The sequence below is a fragment of the Bidens hawaiensis genome, unplaced genomic scaffold (genome assembly GCF_021521415.1).
Source record: "Bidens hawaiensis isolate Kalapana, Puna unplaced genomic scaffold, B.hawaiensis_p1.1 tig00018670_1, whole genome shotgun sequence".
NCBI classification, from domain to species: Eukaryota; Viridiplantae; Streptophyta; class Magnoliopsida; order Asterales; family Asteraceae; genus Bidens; species Bidens hawaiensis.
In genome coordinates this window covers 158331-171648 of record NW_027492831.1, presented here as the reverse complement: position 1 = coordinate 171648, position 13318 = coordinate 158331, and the positions used below count along the sequence as shown (strand labels likewise).

At 34.8% G+C, this 13318-nt stretch overlaps 1 pseudogene across 1 annotated transcript; it reads left to right on the top strand.

Annotated features, from left to right (window-relative positions):
- The first annotated feature begins 10 nt into the window (after positions 1–10).
- LOC143556721 (DExH-box ATP-dependent RNA helicase DExH15 chloroplastic-like) lies at positions 11–11441 on the top strand (annotated as a pseudogene). Its single transcript, XR_013139426.1, has 15 exons — positions 11–28; positions 1890–2284; positions 2445–2620; positions 2714–2827; positions 2903–3011; positions 3105–3191; positions 3915–4181; positions 5166–5765; positions 7411–7689; positions 7770–7976; positions 8052–8601; positions 9061–9281; positions 9363–9462; positions 10139–10285; positions 10365–11441. The product of XR_013139426.1 is annotated as a DExH-box ATP-dependent RNA helicase DExH15 chloroplastic-like (transcript).
- The last annotated feature ends 1877 nt before the right edge of the window (positions 11442–13318 follow it).

The following is a 13318-nucleotide window of genomic DNA, read 5'->3' as shown; positions in this document are numbered from 1 at the left end:
TAAATACAATATGGATTTTGTTTTGAGGGTATCAAACCAAGAACAGTGCATGATAAATAGAAGATGGATTGCGAACGAAAACAGAAACAAAGTTACTCCAAAAGCAATTCTTTGTTGATAACGTGAACAACAGGAGAGAATAGAATAACTCGTTCCACTTAGGTCTGTCATATTAAATACAAGAGACCACTATGTATAGGCCAGAACATGAACACAAATATATAATGGTGAAATGAATGACGATTTTAAAGTTACAAAGTCTTATAGATAATCACGTAATTATTCCAGATCAGGATTATTAATTAAAGGACCAATTCATATACCATTTAATGATTTATTTATTAAATATTTAAAACCATACAAAAGTAAAGCAATGTTATACTTTATTTTAAATTCTTTAGAGTAAACTACAACTTTGTCCTTAGTATTTCCTATTATGGAATGGGTGAATATGACTTTCATTCGTTACTCTTTAATTGGGTTTTTGTCACGCTTTTATTCCTTTACACTAACGAGTAACGACTGCCAAGCTTTTTAGTTAAATAACCTCAAAAGCAAAGACCAACTCCTCTAGGTATTTGACCAATTCCATAATTTGGGATAATCAAAAAGAACAAAAACTATAGTTTAGTTTAAATTCTCATATACTTGTATGCTTCATTGTCATATTAATTTTTAAATCGTTCAGTTTTCTAGTATGATTTGACCAACCCTATCATTAAACCAGTTAGATGGCTGATTCACTATTTTTAAAAGCATTGCTCGCCTACTCATCTTTGAGAATCAAGATACTTCATAATCTAACCGTTGTCAATCTATACGTCTCTACTTCTTATCGCCTATGTCCATCATGTAACTCACACTAATGACCTTGCAGTCCTACGCCGGCCCTCGCCGTGTAAGGACTAAACAAATGAAAAGGAAATTATTGGATTTGTCTTACCACAAAATCATCCATGCACTTTATCTTTAACAAATACTTATATCCGTAGGTTGCGGTGTGTGGTAGCCATTATCAATTTTACATGTTTTGTGTAGTTGGATATACATAAGTTGAGCCTAAAAATTGCAAGTACAACATCTATCATGTTTTGGGCTCTAATAGATCACATTTTTCACATATGAATAGAAGTATTTCAAACTAGGGCATTAGTCACAATTTGACAAAATCTAGTTCTCATGTCAATTTTGAAATCTGTAGGGGAAAAGAGAGAAGTGTTTAAGTAGTTAGTAAAGTTGTAGGCAATACATGTGGCATATTAGTAATATGAAATGCTTACCTTAAATTTTGAGGATGTCTTCAACACATCGGACAATAATTATCCGAAATAAGATTTGACCCGATTTACCTTTAAAAGATCTTGTTGAATAAGATAGTTTTAGCCTAAAATAATACGATAATTAAATCAATATCTATTTATAAAAAAACATTTAAAATTTGTCAAAAAACATTCTTTAGAGTATTTGAACAAAATCTAAAAGAGATAAAGTAAAAGCCAGGAAGATGACTTAAGGATTCCGTCAAAACAAAGGAGAGAACACGTGTGTAAACTCAAAAAGCATAAGTGACTTATACAACTTTTAACTTAATTTAAACATTAATGAATAGTGTTTGATGTGAGTGACACGTGTGGGTTTTCTAATATACATATGCCTTTAATACAAACGTGAGTGAGCAGATGTATGGTTGCAAACATAATCAATCAACAATCACAAATTCAACATTTTGAATTTTTATCCTCTTTAAGAAAAGCTTAAAATGAAAGGGTAATCGAGCAATAAAGTTACTTCATTAAATAATATCCTAAAACGACGTCGTAGGATGACCATCACCACACAAGTGGCATACGCCACAACCCAATCCATCATCCCTCCCGCCATGAACATAGTACCCTCCCTCATCTTCTTATTGTTCATTTCAAAACCCTAATTTTAGCCATTATTATTTTATAACATTTAAACCTCAGTCTCGTAACAACGTCCTGCCTTTCTCTTGCATCCTTCCAAAACCTCAACCACCATTTCCGATGCAATTACAAGCTTCCGAAATCACGTTATTCAGTAGGAAGCGAGTCTCAGTCTCAGACACCGAAGAAGCAGCAGAGGAGTACGCAGTGGAAGAAACTGATGATGATGATGAGAATGTTGTTTTGGAGAACAAGTCTCGGTTTGAAGAGTTTAAATGGCAACGAATTCAGCGGATTCGGAATGATGTCAGAGAGTATGGTGACTGGATGTTGATGAGCTTTCCTCGGTTTATAACTTCAGGATTGATAAGTTTCAGGTCCAATTTTCACCTTTTAGGATTTTAATCACCTTAATTAATTAAATATAAAGTTAAGCAACCTTCGTTCATTTATTAAACAAATGTAAATGGTCTTCCCATCAAACGGTTCACATTTGTTCGTACAAAACCTGCTAATGTTGACTTTGACTTTATGCAGAGGTTAGCAATTCAAGCTTTTCTAAGAGGTTCTTCAGTTGTAGTTTCTGCACCTACGAGTGCAGGTAAAACTTTGATTGCAGAAGCTGCAGCTGTTGCTACAGTAGCTAGAGGGAAAATAATATTCTACACTACTCCTTTAAAGGCACTATCGAATCAGAAGTTTCGCGAGTTTTGGTAATTATTATATTGGAAATTAAGATAACTTAATCTTAATGTGAATTTGATTATGAGTCAACAATCAACAACATTTGGTTCTTGTTTTTACAGTGATGCATTTGGGGAAGATAATGTTGGTCTTCTTACTGGAGATTCTGCAATTAACAAGGATGCACCGGTTCTAATTATGACCACTGAGATCCTTAGAAACATGTTGTATCAGAGGTGTTTATTGTGTACTGTGTAAGTTCTTCATGTTTCTATGCATATTACATTCATTAAACGTCTTTTTGAATGCAGTGTTGGAATTATGTCATCAGAAAGTGGACTTTTCAACGTTGATGTGATTGTGTTGGATGAAGTGCATTATCTTAGTGATATATCTCGGGGTACAGTTTGGGAAGAGATAGTGCGTCTTTTTCTTGACTTAAGTTTGTATAATATTCGACGCGTTGAGTGCTGTATAACACTCTTAACTGTGTCTAATTACTCGTTTTTGTAGGTTATTTATTGTCCAAAAGAAGTTCAACTTATATGCTTGTCAGCAACAGTAGCAAATCCAGATGAGTTATCCGGTTGGATTAATCAGGTATATTTCTCTATTCACAATGTTAATTATATTTATTAAAAGTTATTATTAGGGTTAAGTTGTATTAACCCCTAAATAGGTATTCTCTAGGATTTCTGGTTTCTAGTGTCTTTCCAGTTTCCTGTACATATTGAGCACCCCATCCCAATTCTAATTACAAGATTCAGTTAAAATATAGTCCCACTTTATAGGTCTGTAAACGAACCGAATGTTCAGTGAACTGTTTGGCGGGAAGTTCGTTTATGCTCGTTTATTTACTAAACGAATGAGCATGAACCCACACATTGTTCATTCAGTCATGTTTGTTGGTTTATGTTTGTTTAAGTTCTTTTACTTATATATTCATTAGACAAGTTTAAGGCTCGTTAAAATTTAGTCTAGTTTATGAAAGTATAATATCACTGATTACAATTAGTTTAGTTATTAGTTTTTTAGCCAAACAGAATGATGTCGACAACTCGACATATAACTTAATTGTTGTTCGCTCAATTACGTGTGTTCATCTAGGCTCACTCTTTTGAGTTCGTTTACATTCATGAACTGTTTGTTTATATTGTTAATGAACAAACATAAACTACACGGGCATGTTCATTTATTTAAGGAACAAACACTAACAAGCGTACATGAGCATGCTTCCTTTGTGTTTGTTCGGTTCATTTTCAGGCCTACCTTATACACCATAGCATCCAACATTTGAAATCATGTTGAATTTTTGTGTTCTAGATTCATGGAAAAACTGAGCTGGTAACATCAACAAAACGCCCGGTTCCTTTGAATTGGCACTTTTCTACCAAAACCGCTTTGCTTCCACTTCTCAATGAAACTGGAACGGGTATGAACCGGAAGCTATCAGCCAATTATCTGCAACTTAATTCCTTGGGAACCAAGTCATATGAGGAAGAAAGACCTAGAAGAAGGAACTCAAGAAACTATGATGCTAATGCGTCACCGTCTTCAAAGAATGACAAAAGCAACATTCGGCGTTCACAGGTACAAACCATTTGAAATTTTAATATTTGACCAACAGTTAGGCCTGTAAACGAATCAAATGTTTAGTAAACCGTACATGAACCATTTGGCTGGAGGTTCGTTTATTTAATAAACAAACAAACCTGTACACATGTGACATGTCTCGTTTGTTCGTTCATTTAAAATTGTTTATGTTTGTTTGTTTACGTTCATTCATGTTTAGTTTAGATTTGTTCCTTAAATTTTTTAATACAATCATTAATATATAAATATCGATATATTTATATCAACATTCGCCGGAGGTTCGTTATATGTTCATTAATATATTTGTAAAGTTTTTAGGCCCGTTCCAATGTAGTCAACTTTTAACAACTTTTTTAGGGCCAACACGTTGTTGTTCCCATTTACTTATAATTGATTTTATCTCAGTGAACCATTCGGCAAGAAGTTCATTTATATTGCTTTATTTAAAAAATCGAACTAACATGAACAAATTTTTGTTGATTTAATTGAAGGAACAGACATGAACACATTTTTTGTTTTTTCATTTATGTTTGTGAATTGTCCATTTAAATTCGTTTACGTTCATTTAGTGTGTGTTTGTATAAGTTCGTTCAGCTATGTTTGCTAATTTATTCATTTTATTTTAGGTCCATTACAACTTAGTCTAGTTTTAACTTTTAGTAACTTTTTTGGCTTAATGCATTGTTGTGCATTTTCACTTTAAATTGGTCTTAAATCAGTTATGTTCGTTCATCTATTTTTAGCTATGTTCATTCATTTACATTCGTGAACTGTTTGTTTATATTGGTAATAAACTAACATAAACAAACACGAACACAAACACGTTCATTTCTTAACGAATGAACACGGACAAGAAAACCACTTTTGTTTAATTGTTCGTGTTCGACCGTTTGTTCAGTTAAAGTCAAACAAACAAACACAAATGTTCTGTTCTTTTACAGTTTTTAACATAATCTTCAATTCCTTTATGATATCTTTTAGGTTCCTCAAGTTGTAGATACAATATGGCACCTTGAAACAAGGGATATGCTACCTGCAGTTTGGTTTATCTTTAGTCGAAAAGGGTGTGACGTGGCAGTTCAGTATCTAGAAGACTACAGACTTTTAGACGAGTGCGAAACAAGTGAAGTTGATCTTGCGTTAAAACGGTTCCGACTCAAATATCCCGATGCGGTTAGAGAATCAGCTGTGAAAGGGATACTTAGAGGTGTTGCAGCTCACCATGCAGGTTGTTTACCTCTTTGGAAATCTTTTATAGAAGAATTGTTTCAACAAGGACTTGTTAAAGTCGTTTTTGCTACCGAAACACTTGCTGCTGGGATCAACATGCCTGCACGAACGGCTGTGATTTCATCACTCAGTAAGCGGAGTGAAAGTGGACGGATCCAGTTAACCACCAATGAGCTGCTTCAAATGGCGGGCCGGGCAGGACGAAGAGGGATTGATAAAACGGGCCATGCGGTTGTTGTTCAGACTCCTTATGGAGGTGCTGAAGAATGTTGTAAACTTCTTATGGCTGGGTTGCAACCACTTGTTTCACAGTTTACTGCTTCGTATGGAATGGTTCTCAATCTTCTTGCGGTAATATGCATACTATCATCTTGTAAAAGATCGTATATTGTGTATTGTAATTATATGGTACATATTACAAAGATATATATATATATATATATATAGGGGAGGGATATTTTGAGAACTTGATGAGTTGTAAGAACTTAAGAACTCAATTTTGGACCACACATTTAATTAAATGAGTTAGAATATGTGGCTGAGATTAAATTTGATTAAAAAATGAATCAGGAGTGAGAATACATATTTTTGATAATTACACAAGTTTAAGTGTTAGTTACACATGTGTAATAAGTTGGTTCGGTGTGTAAAAAAATACTGTAATTTTGTGTACATTACTTACACTTACGTATTACACATGTGTAAAAAAAAAACTCAAAAAAAAAAGTTGTTACGTTGAGTTCTTTCGAGTTCTTAAAACTCAAAGTGGTTCTCAAAAGAAATCAATTATATATATATATAGCTGAAAGGAGATGGTTACGTGTAAATTTTCATGTGAAGACAGGAACATGTGTTTCTATGAAAAGTAAGATTTGGACTTGGGAAACATACTTAATCAAAAAGTATCAGTTTAAAGCTATAACTTTTAGACTTTCCCCAAAAAGATCAATGATATGCACTTTAAAATCGTGTCCTATTTGCCGAACAAAAGTGGACACAAATAAACAGAAAAAGAGCTAGCTAGAGAGGTTGTTTAATGTGTGACTTTCAAATTATATATATATATATATATATAACTCAATGTTACACTCTAATCCCTCTAATATAATATATATTAACCTATGTCTAATATTGGGTTGTGTTTTATTTCAAACGGGTCAAAGAAAGAAGTTAACTAATATGGATCTGGTCGAATGGGTCGAAGGTAGCTCAAAGTGCATTTTCAGTTCATACAAATCTAATAAATTGTTTTAAGCGATCAATATTTTTTTTATAATAATAAATTAATAATAGTTTCTTTAATCATAGTTAACACATTGTTTGTTTATTAAAAAAGAGTTTACAAAAAATCTGACGCATCCCATTGTAGGGGTGTTAAATAGTTGATTGGGTATGTTATTTGGGTTTCAGGTAGTCTGGGTCGGGGTTTTCTGGTGTTTATGCATAATAATGTATCCGACAACCAATCCGTAATTCCGTATGACAATCGGGTTTGTCGGGTTCTGGTTGTTGGTTATCGGGTTGGGTAGTTCGCGTTTGGACATATTTGTTAATTTAAAAAAAATGGTTTACACACTACATTTGTGTTCTAAAAGATTCAAGCCCTCATGCTATTTGGAAAGTTAATATAATTTAAGACAATCACATAATCAAACTATTTGGAAAGTTAACGTGTATTTGCGAATTCTTGATAAAAGACTAAATGTTCGACCGTGTAGTTCGGTTAATTGGGTCTCAGGTTAATCAGTTTGGGTTATTCGGGTTTTTGGTGTTAAAGGTATAACTGATACCCGACCCTAACAATCGGTTTTTGGGTAAAGTGTTTGCTTGGGTCGGGTTAATTGGGTACAGGTAGAATCGATGGACCGATTCCATTCCGTTTCAGTTCATATTAAAAAGTGACGTGTTTCAACCCAAACATGTTTTGACCTTTTACCTGATCCCTTTGCCCTGCCGCCTGTAGTGACATGGCATAACTAATGATATGTCTTGGTAGGGTGCAAAAGTTACCCAGATACCAAATGAAGGAGACAGTACAGAAGTTTCTAGAACAGGACGGACTCTAGAAGAAGCAAGAAAGTTGGTTGAACAGAGTTTTGGAAATTATGTTGGGAGTAATGTTATGGTTGCTGCTCAAGATGAACTTAATAACATACAAAACGAGATTCAGAATTTGACTTCTGAAATTAGTGATGAAGCTATTGACAGGAAGAGCAAGACTATTTTATCAAAATCAGCATACAAAGAAATGGCAGATTTGCAGGAGGAACTTAGAGTATGTATTATCATAAGAAAAAAGTGCCTTTTTTTAATAATAATAGTAAACAATGTCACAATGATATTTATATTTTGTAGGCAGAAAATCGTGTTCGAACAGAGTTGCGTAGAAAGATGGAAATGGAACGAATGTCTTCTTTGAGACCGTTGCTGCAGACATTGGAAAATGGGCATTTGCCATTTTTGTGTTTGCAGTATCATGATAATGCCGGGACTAAACATTTGGTCCCTGCTGTTTATTTAGGTGATGTTGATTCCATGCATGGTTCAAAACTTAAAAATATGGTATGTGTTTTCAATGCGTTAAAACTTATTACTAAAAAGTAAATTATAAACATCATATTACTTTGCTGCATACAGGTTGTTGAGAATGATTCTTTTGCTCTTAAAATGATAGCGGGAGATGATGGTGACCTGGAAAGTCAACTTACAACAAAACCGTGTTATTATGTGGCTCTTGGTTCAGATAACACATGGTATCTTTTCACAGAAAGGTGTATTAAGACGGTTTATCGAGCGGGATTTCCTAATGTTGCTTTGAATAACGGTGATGCTTTGCCTCGTGAAATCATGACCGTTCATCTTGAAAAAATGGAGATGCAGTGGCAGAAGCTTAGTCAATCTGAACTTGGAGGTATTTGGTGTATGGAAGGGTCGTTAGAGACGTGGTCTTGGAGTTTAAACGTGCCTGTTTTAAGTAGTCTTCCTGAGGATAATGAGGTAATAACTAAAAATCATTGTTTCTTGTTTCGTTTATATTTTTTAAATATCATGATACTTGCTGTGAAGGCAAAAGAGATATAATTTTCTCTAATTGTGGTGGTTGCTAGATTCACTGAGGAAAAGATCAAGTCGTTTAATAACTCGTTTACAACAGATTGAACCATCTGGATGGAAGGAGTTTCTGCAGGTAATCTGATATATAGCAATACCTTCATATAATTCCCCTGTGCGATGCGGTGGGAATCTGGTCTGTATTGGTTCAGTTCGTTACGGTACCAACACTCGCTATAGCAATCAAAAGCGAAAACCCAAAAAAAAAAGTCGTGATATGCTCAAAAGGATATCGACACGTGCTTTAAACTTGACCGAAATTCGTCGATTGAAAATATTTGGTCGGAATCAGTTCAGTTCGTCACGGTATGGAGGCACTCGTATAGCTTATCATACCAAACAATCTCTGTTTTTAAAAAAATTAACTAACTCATGTTAGAGAAATATCAAATTGAATGATAAATAAATGAACTAAAGGCGTATATTATTATAGTGTAAGGGGTGAAAATGAAACTTTAAAAAACACTGTTCATGCCGACATTTGAAGTTAATATATAGTAATTACTATAGTAATAATGGTAAATACTTTCAACAGGTGAGCAACGTGATACATGAAATACGCGCTTTAGATATTAATACACATGTAATATTTCCTCTCGGTGAAACCGCTGCGGCTCTTCGAGGTGAAAACGAGCTTTGGATTGCAATGGTTCTTAGAAATAAAGTATAATTTAATCTTCAACCACCACAATTAGCTGCTGTGTGCGGAAGTATTGTTTCTGAAGGAATTAAAGTTAGACCTTCAAAAAATAACAGGTGTGTTATATATTTATCTTATTATAATGTTTAGTGGTTTAATTGGTTTTAACTGTTTAACATTTAAATTTCTTCTTGCAGTTATATTTATGAACCTTCTAGTACTGTTTTAGAAGTTATTAATTTTCTAGATGACCACAGAAGATCACTCTTGCAACTTCAAGAAAAGCATGACGTAAAGGTTAGTTCATCGGGTTAATTAATGGGCCTGGGATTGTAAATGAACCAAACGTGAAGTTCGTTCATTTAGTAAACTAATGAACATGAACAAAACTTTTTGTTCATTTAGTTAAATGAAGGAACGTGAACACAGTTCTTGTTCGTTCATTTATGTTCATGAATATTCGTTAATTGAAATTCATTTATGTTTGTTTTATGTTTGCTAGTTTACGATTGTTTAAGTTCGTTTATCTAACAAACGAACGAACATGAACAAAGATTTTTGTTCATTTAGTAAGTAGAACGGACGTGAAACCGTTTCATTCGTTCATTTATGTTCGTGACCGTTCGTTTGATAAAATTTGTTTATGTTTGTTAGTTTACGCTTGTTTAAGTTCGTTCTTTAAGACTTATATGTTTACTTATGATAGTTGTTTGATTGGTTATGTTCATTTACATTCATGAGTCGTTCATTATACTACTAACGAACGAACATAAAAACATTCATTTTATTAACGAATGAACATGAAAAGAAAACCCTGTTTGTGCAAGTTAAAATGCCTAATTCACGTTTGTTTTGGTCGTTTACAAGCCTAAACGGGCCAAAACATATGATTATACAAACTTATATTATTACTAAAAGAAATAATATGAAAAACGATTTATGAGGTTTTAAATTTTTATGCATATGAATACAGATACCTTGCTGTTTAGATAGCCAATTTTCGGGTATGGTAGAAGCATGGGCATCTGGTCTGACGTGGCGGGAAATGATGATGGATTGTGCGATGGACGAAGGAGATTTAGCGCGATTGTTACGTCGGACAATCGATGTGTTGGCACAGGTATAGGTTTAAGGTTATGTTTTTATTCTAAAAAGTAACAATTTTTTAACAATTTGTTTTTTTTTTTTTGTGAATTTAGATTCCTAAATTGCCTGATATTGACCCTCAATTACAAAGAAACGCGATAGCTGCATCTAGCGTGATGGACCGACCACCAATAAGTGAGCTTGCAGGATGAAGTTTGCAGGTCAGTCAACGTGAAACTACCTTTTTACCCTTGAAATGTCTAAAGACTAAAACACGCCTGAGCACGTGTTATTATCGGGTGAAATTTGAAGGGTAAAATCTTCGAATGAATACATTTCAACTGGATATAAAATTACATCAATTTCATATATTGGTGAAATCTCACTGGTAAGTGGTAATGTACTTTTACAAATTAATGCTTTGAAAGCCTGTACAATAGTGCTTCATGAGTTGTAAATTTTTAAGGTTGTACAATAGCGCTTCATGGATATGTAAATCACTTGTGCCAGCAGTAAAGGGTTGTAATTGTTGCTTTAGGATTTGTATAGAATCACTGATAATGAACAGTGATTTTCGCTCATATCATTTGTTTGCTATTTGTTGTGTATAAAATCGTTCCTAAATCCTAATATACGTGAGGGTTACAATTAAGCTTGACAAACAGGGGGTCAGGTTGGGTGTTGGGCCAAAATGTGTCATTTTAAAAGAGGTATCATCACTTTGGTTTAGTCAAAACGTATGTAAACTACAATTTGCTTTGGTTGAAACAAGTCGTTTTAGGGGAAAATATATATTAAAAATGGGTCCACATGTTATAATTGTTTTTATAGCGGTGAGCACAGTGGCGATGAAGACCCTGGTCAAGTAGGTGGCGGCAACATTGGTGGTAGTGTTGTCGGAGTACATGGTTTTGATAGAAACTAGGTAATAAACCCGCCGCGTTGCAGTGGCGGGACACATATTCAGTTGGTATCGGTTAAGTTCCTTATAACATTAAGACCAACTAAAAATTAAGTTTCTAAACGCCCAAAAGAGTATACAGACACATACAATGTATAATCAAAGTGACACGAATTTGATTGACATCGATTAGGTTCGTGCCGGTATATGCATTATGTCCTAAAAATAAAACTAATAGACGCCCGAAATAGTATTAAAACTCGTATAACATTTTACAAAAAATAACATATTTAAAGCGACGTTTATTCGGTCGATAAAAGATGGGCATTGCAGTGGTAACCGAAAAACTAATTTTGCCAAGCTAACATATTTAGAAAAAATACGGGCGTTGAGTTGGCGAGTTGGCATGAATTCGTTCGGTATCAATCAGGTTCATTACAAATATGGAACTAAGCCTAAACATAATTATCATATTTTAAACAAAATAAAAACATACTTATATACATAAATAGATAATCGAACAACACATACAAAGAATAACTTAAAAAAAACTTATAGTTAAAGGACTCTGACTCGATTAAGAGAAAGAAGCATTAATTTAACAATTAAACACCACTTAAAGGATAACACACAATCAAAAAACATATACAAAGAATAACTAAAAAAACCTTGTAGCCAATGGACTTGATTAAGGAAAAGGAAAAAAAGAAAAAAACATTATTATAACAACTAAAGTTATTAAAGATAACTCACTAAGAATTAGACCCTGTAATGGGGCTTTTTTTCAGGTGTTTTGTGGTATAAAGCCCCCCCCCCACCCATTTTGGCCAATTCTTTTTGTAGCGTTTTGATAATAACGCGAGACATGACACACCTTTCAAAAAATATATTCGTTGGTTGGATGTATAGCCATTAGAAGAAAAACTATTTTAAATATTAACACAAATAATACTAAAAAAACAAACCCAAACCTCATTTTTTTACACTATTCTACTACTTCTCTATCACATATTTTTTACACAATTCTACTACTACCAAAATGTTTCCGTATAACCAAAATGTTCTCGGTTTCGGTCAATTCGCCCGACTAGGCAACGCGAACAATCCCGACCCGAATAATCCACAACCCAACCCATCTACCGTCCCGATGCCAACATTCCATGTCCCTCAATCCCCGTACCCGTTCGAAGCGCAAATGGCCGCGTACACGCAATATCTAAGTTCCGGCGGCCCAACAAACATGATGGCCGGTTCGGGTTCGCAACCCGACGACGAGACGGTGCCGGAGCCACAACCCGTCCTGGAGACTCGCGACGGTTCGAGCCAACGTGGACGTCCGAGAAAACACATAAAGAAACCTGCCGGCGAAGCTCAGGCTAAAAAGAACACTATATCGTGGAGTATCGACGAGTGTGAACTATGTGCTCGTGCTTGGTGTGATATATCGGAAGATCCCCTGTGCGGTAAGTTTTTAAAAAATGAATATATATTTTTTAAATTTCTTAGAACAAATATTGAACTTGTAATGTTTTTATTTTTTAGCGAACTATCAAGCATCGGGCGCATTTTGGAACAAAAATAAAGAGTTGTTTCACGAACTTGACGGGGACTTGCTTCGAGAAAAAGATTCGTTAGTCTCGAAATGGAACAACATAAACACCAAACGTGGAGTAGCGGTGTCTCTGACGCGGAAATCATGGAAATGGCGTTGGCAGAGTATCAACATAAGGTCTCGGGGACCTTCAATTACTTTGGCATTTGGAAACAATACCTGAGGTTTTACCCAAAATGGAGCCCGGTTATGGAGGCCAACACCGAAGGTGGTCCGCCTAAAAAAGGTCTAAAACATCGTCTTCGGTTGATCCAGAAACGTCCCGTTCCGACGCTCAAAACTTCAAACTAAGCGATAATGAAGCCGGGAATCCTTATGCAGATATTACTGAGATGCCTCGACCGGGGGGTAGAAGAAGCAAGGGAAAGGGGTCGGGTCGTCGTCTGCAACGGGTTCGAATGCCAGCCATTTCAAAAAAATGAACATTCGACTCAAAGATATACAAGAACTTGGAGCTAAACGTCTTCAAGTAAATTTGGACCGTCTAAGTACTTAAAAGGAATGAATTGGACAACGACATCGAGGTTTTAGCAAATGAGTTATCCGAATACGAC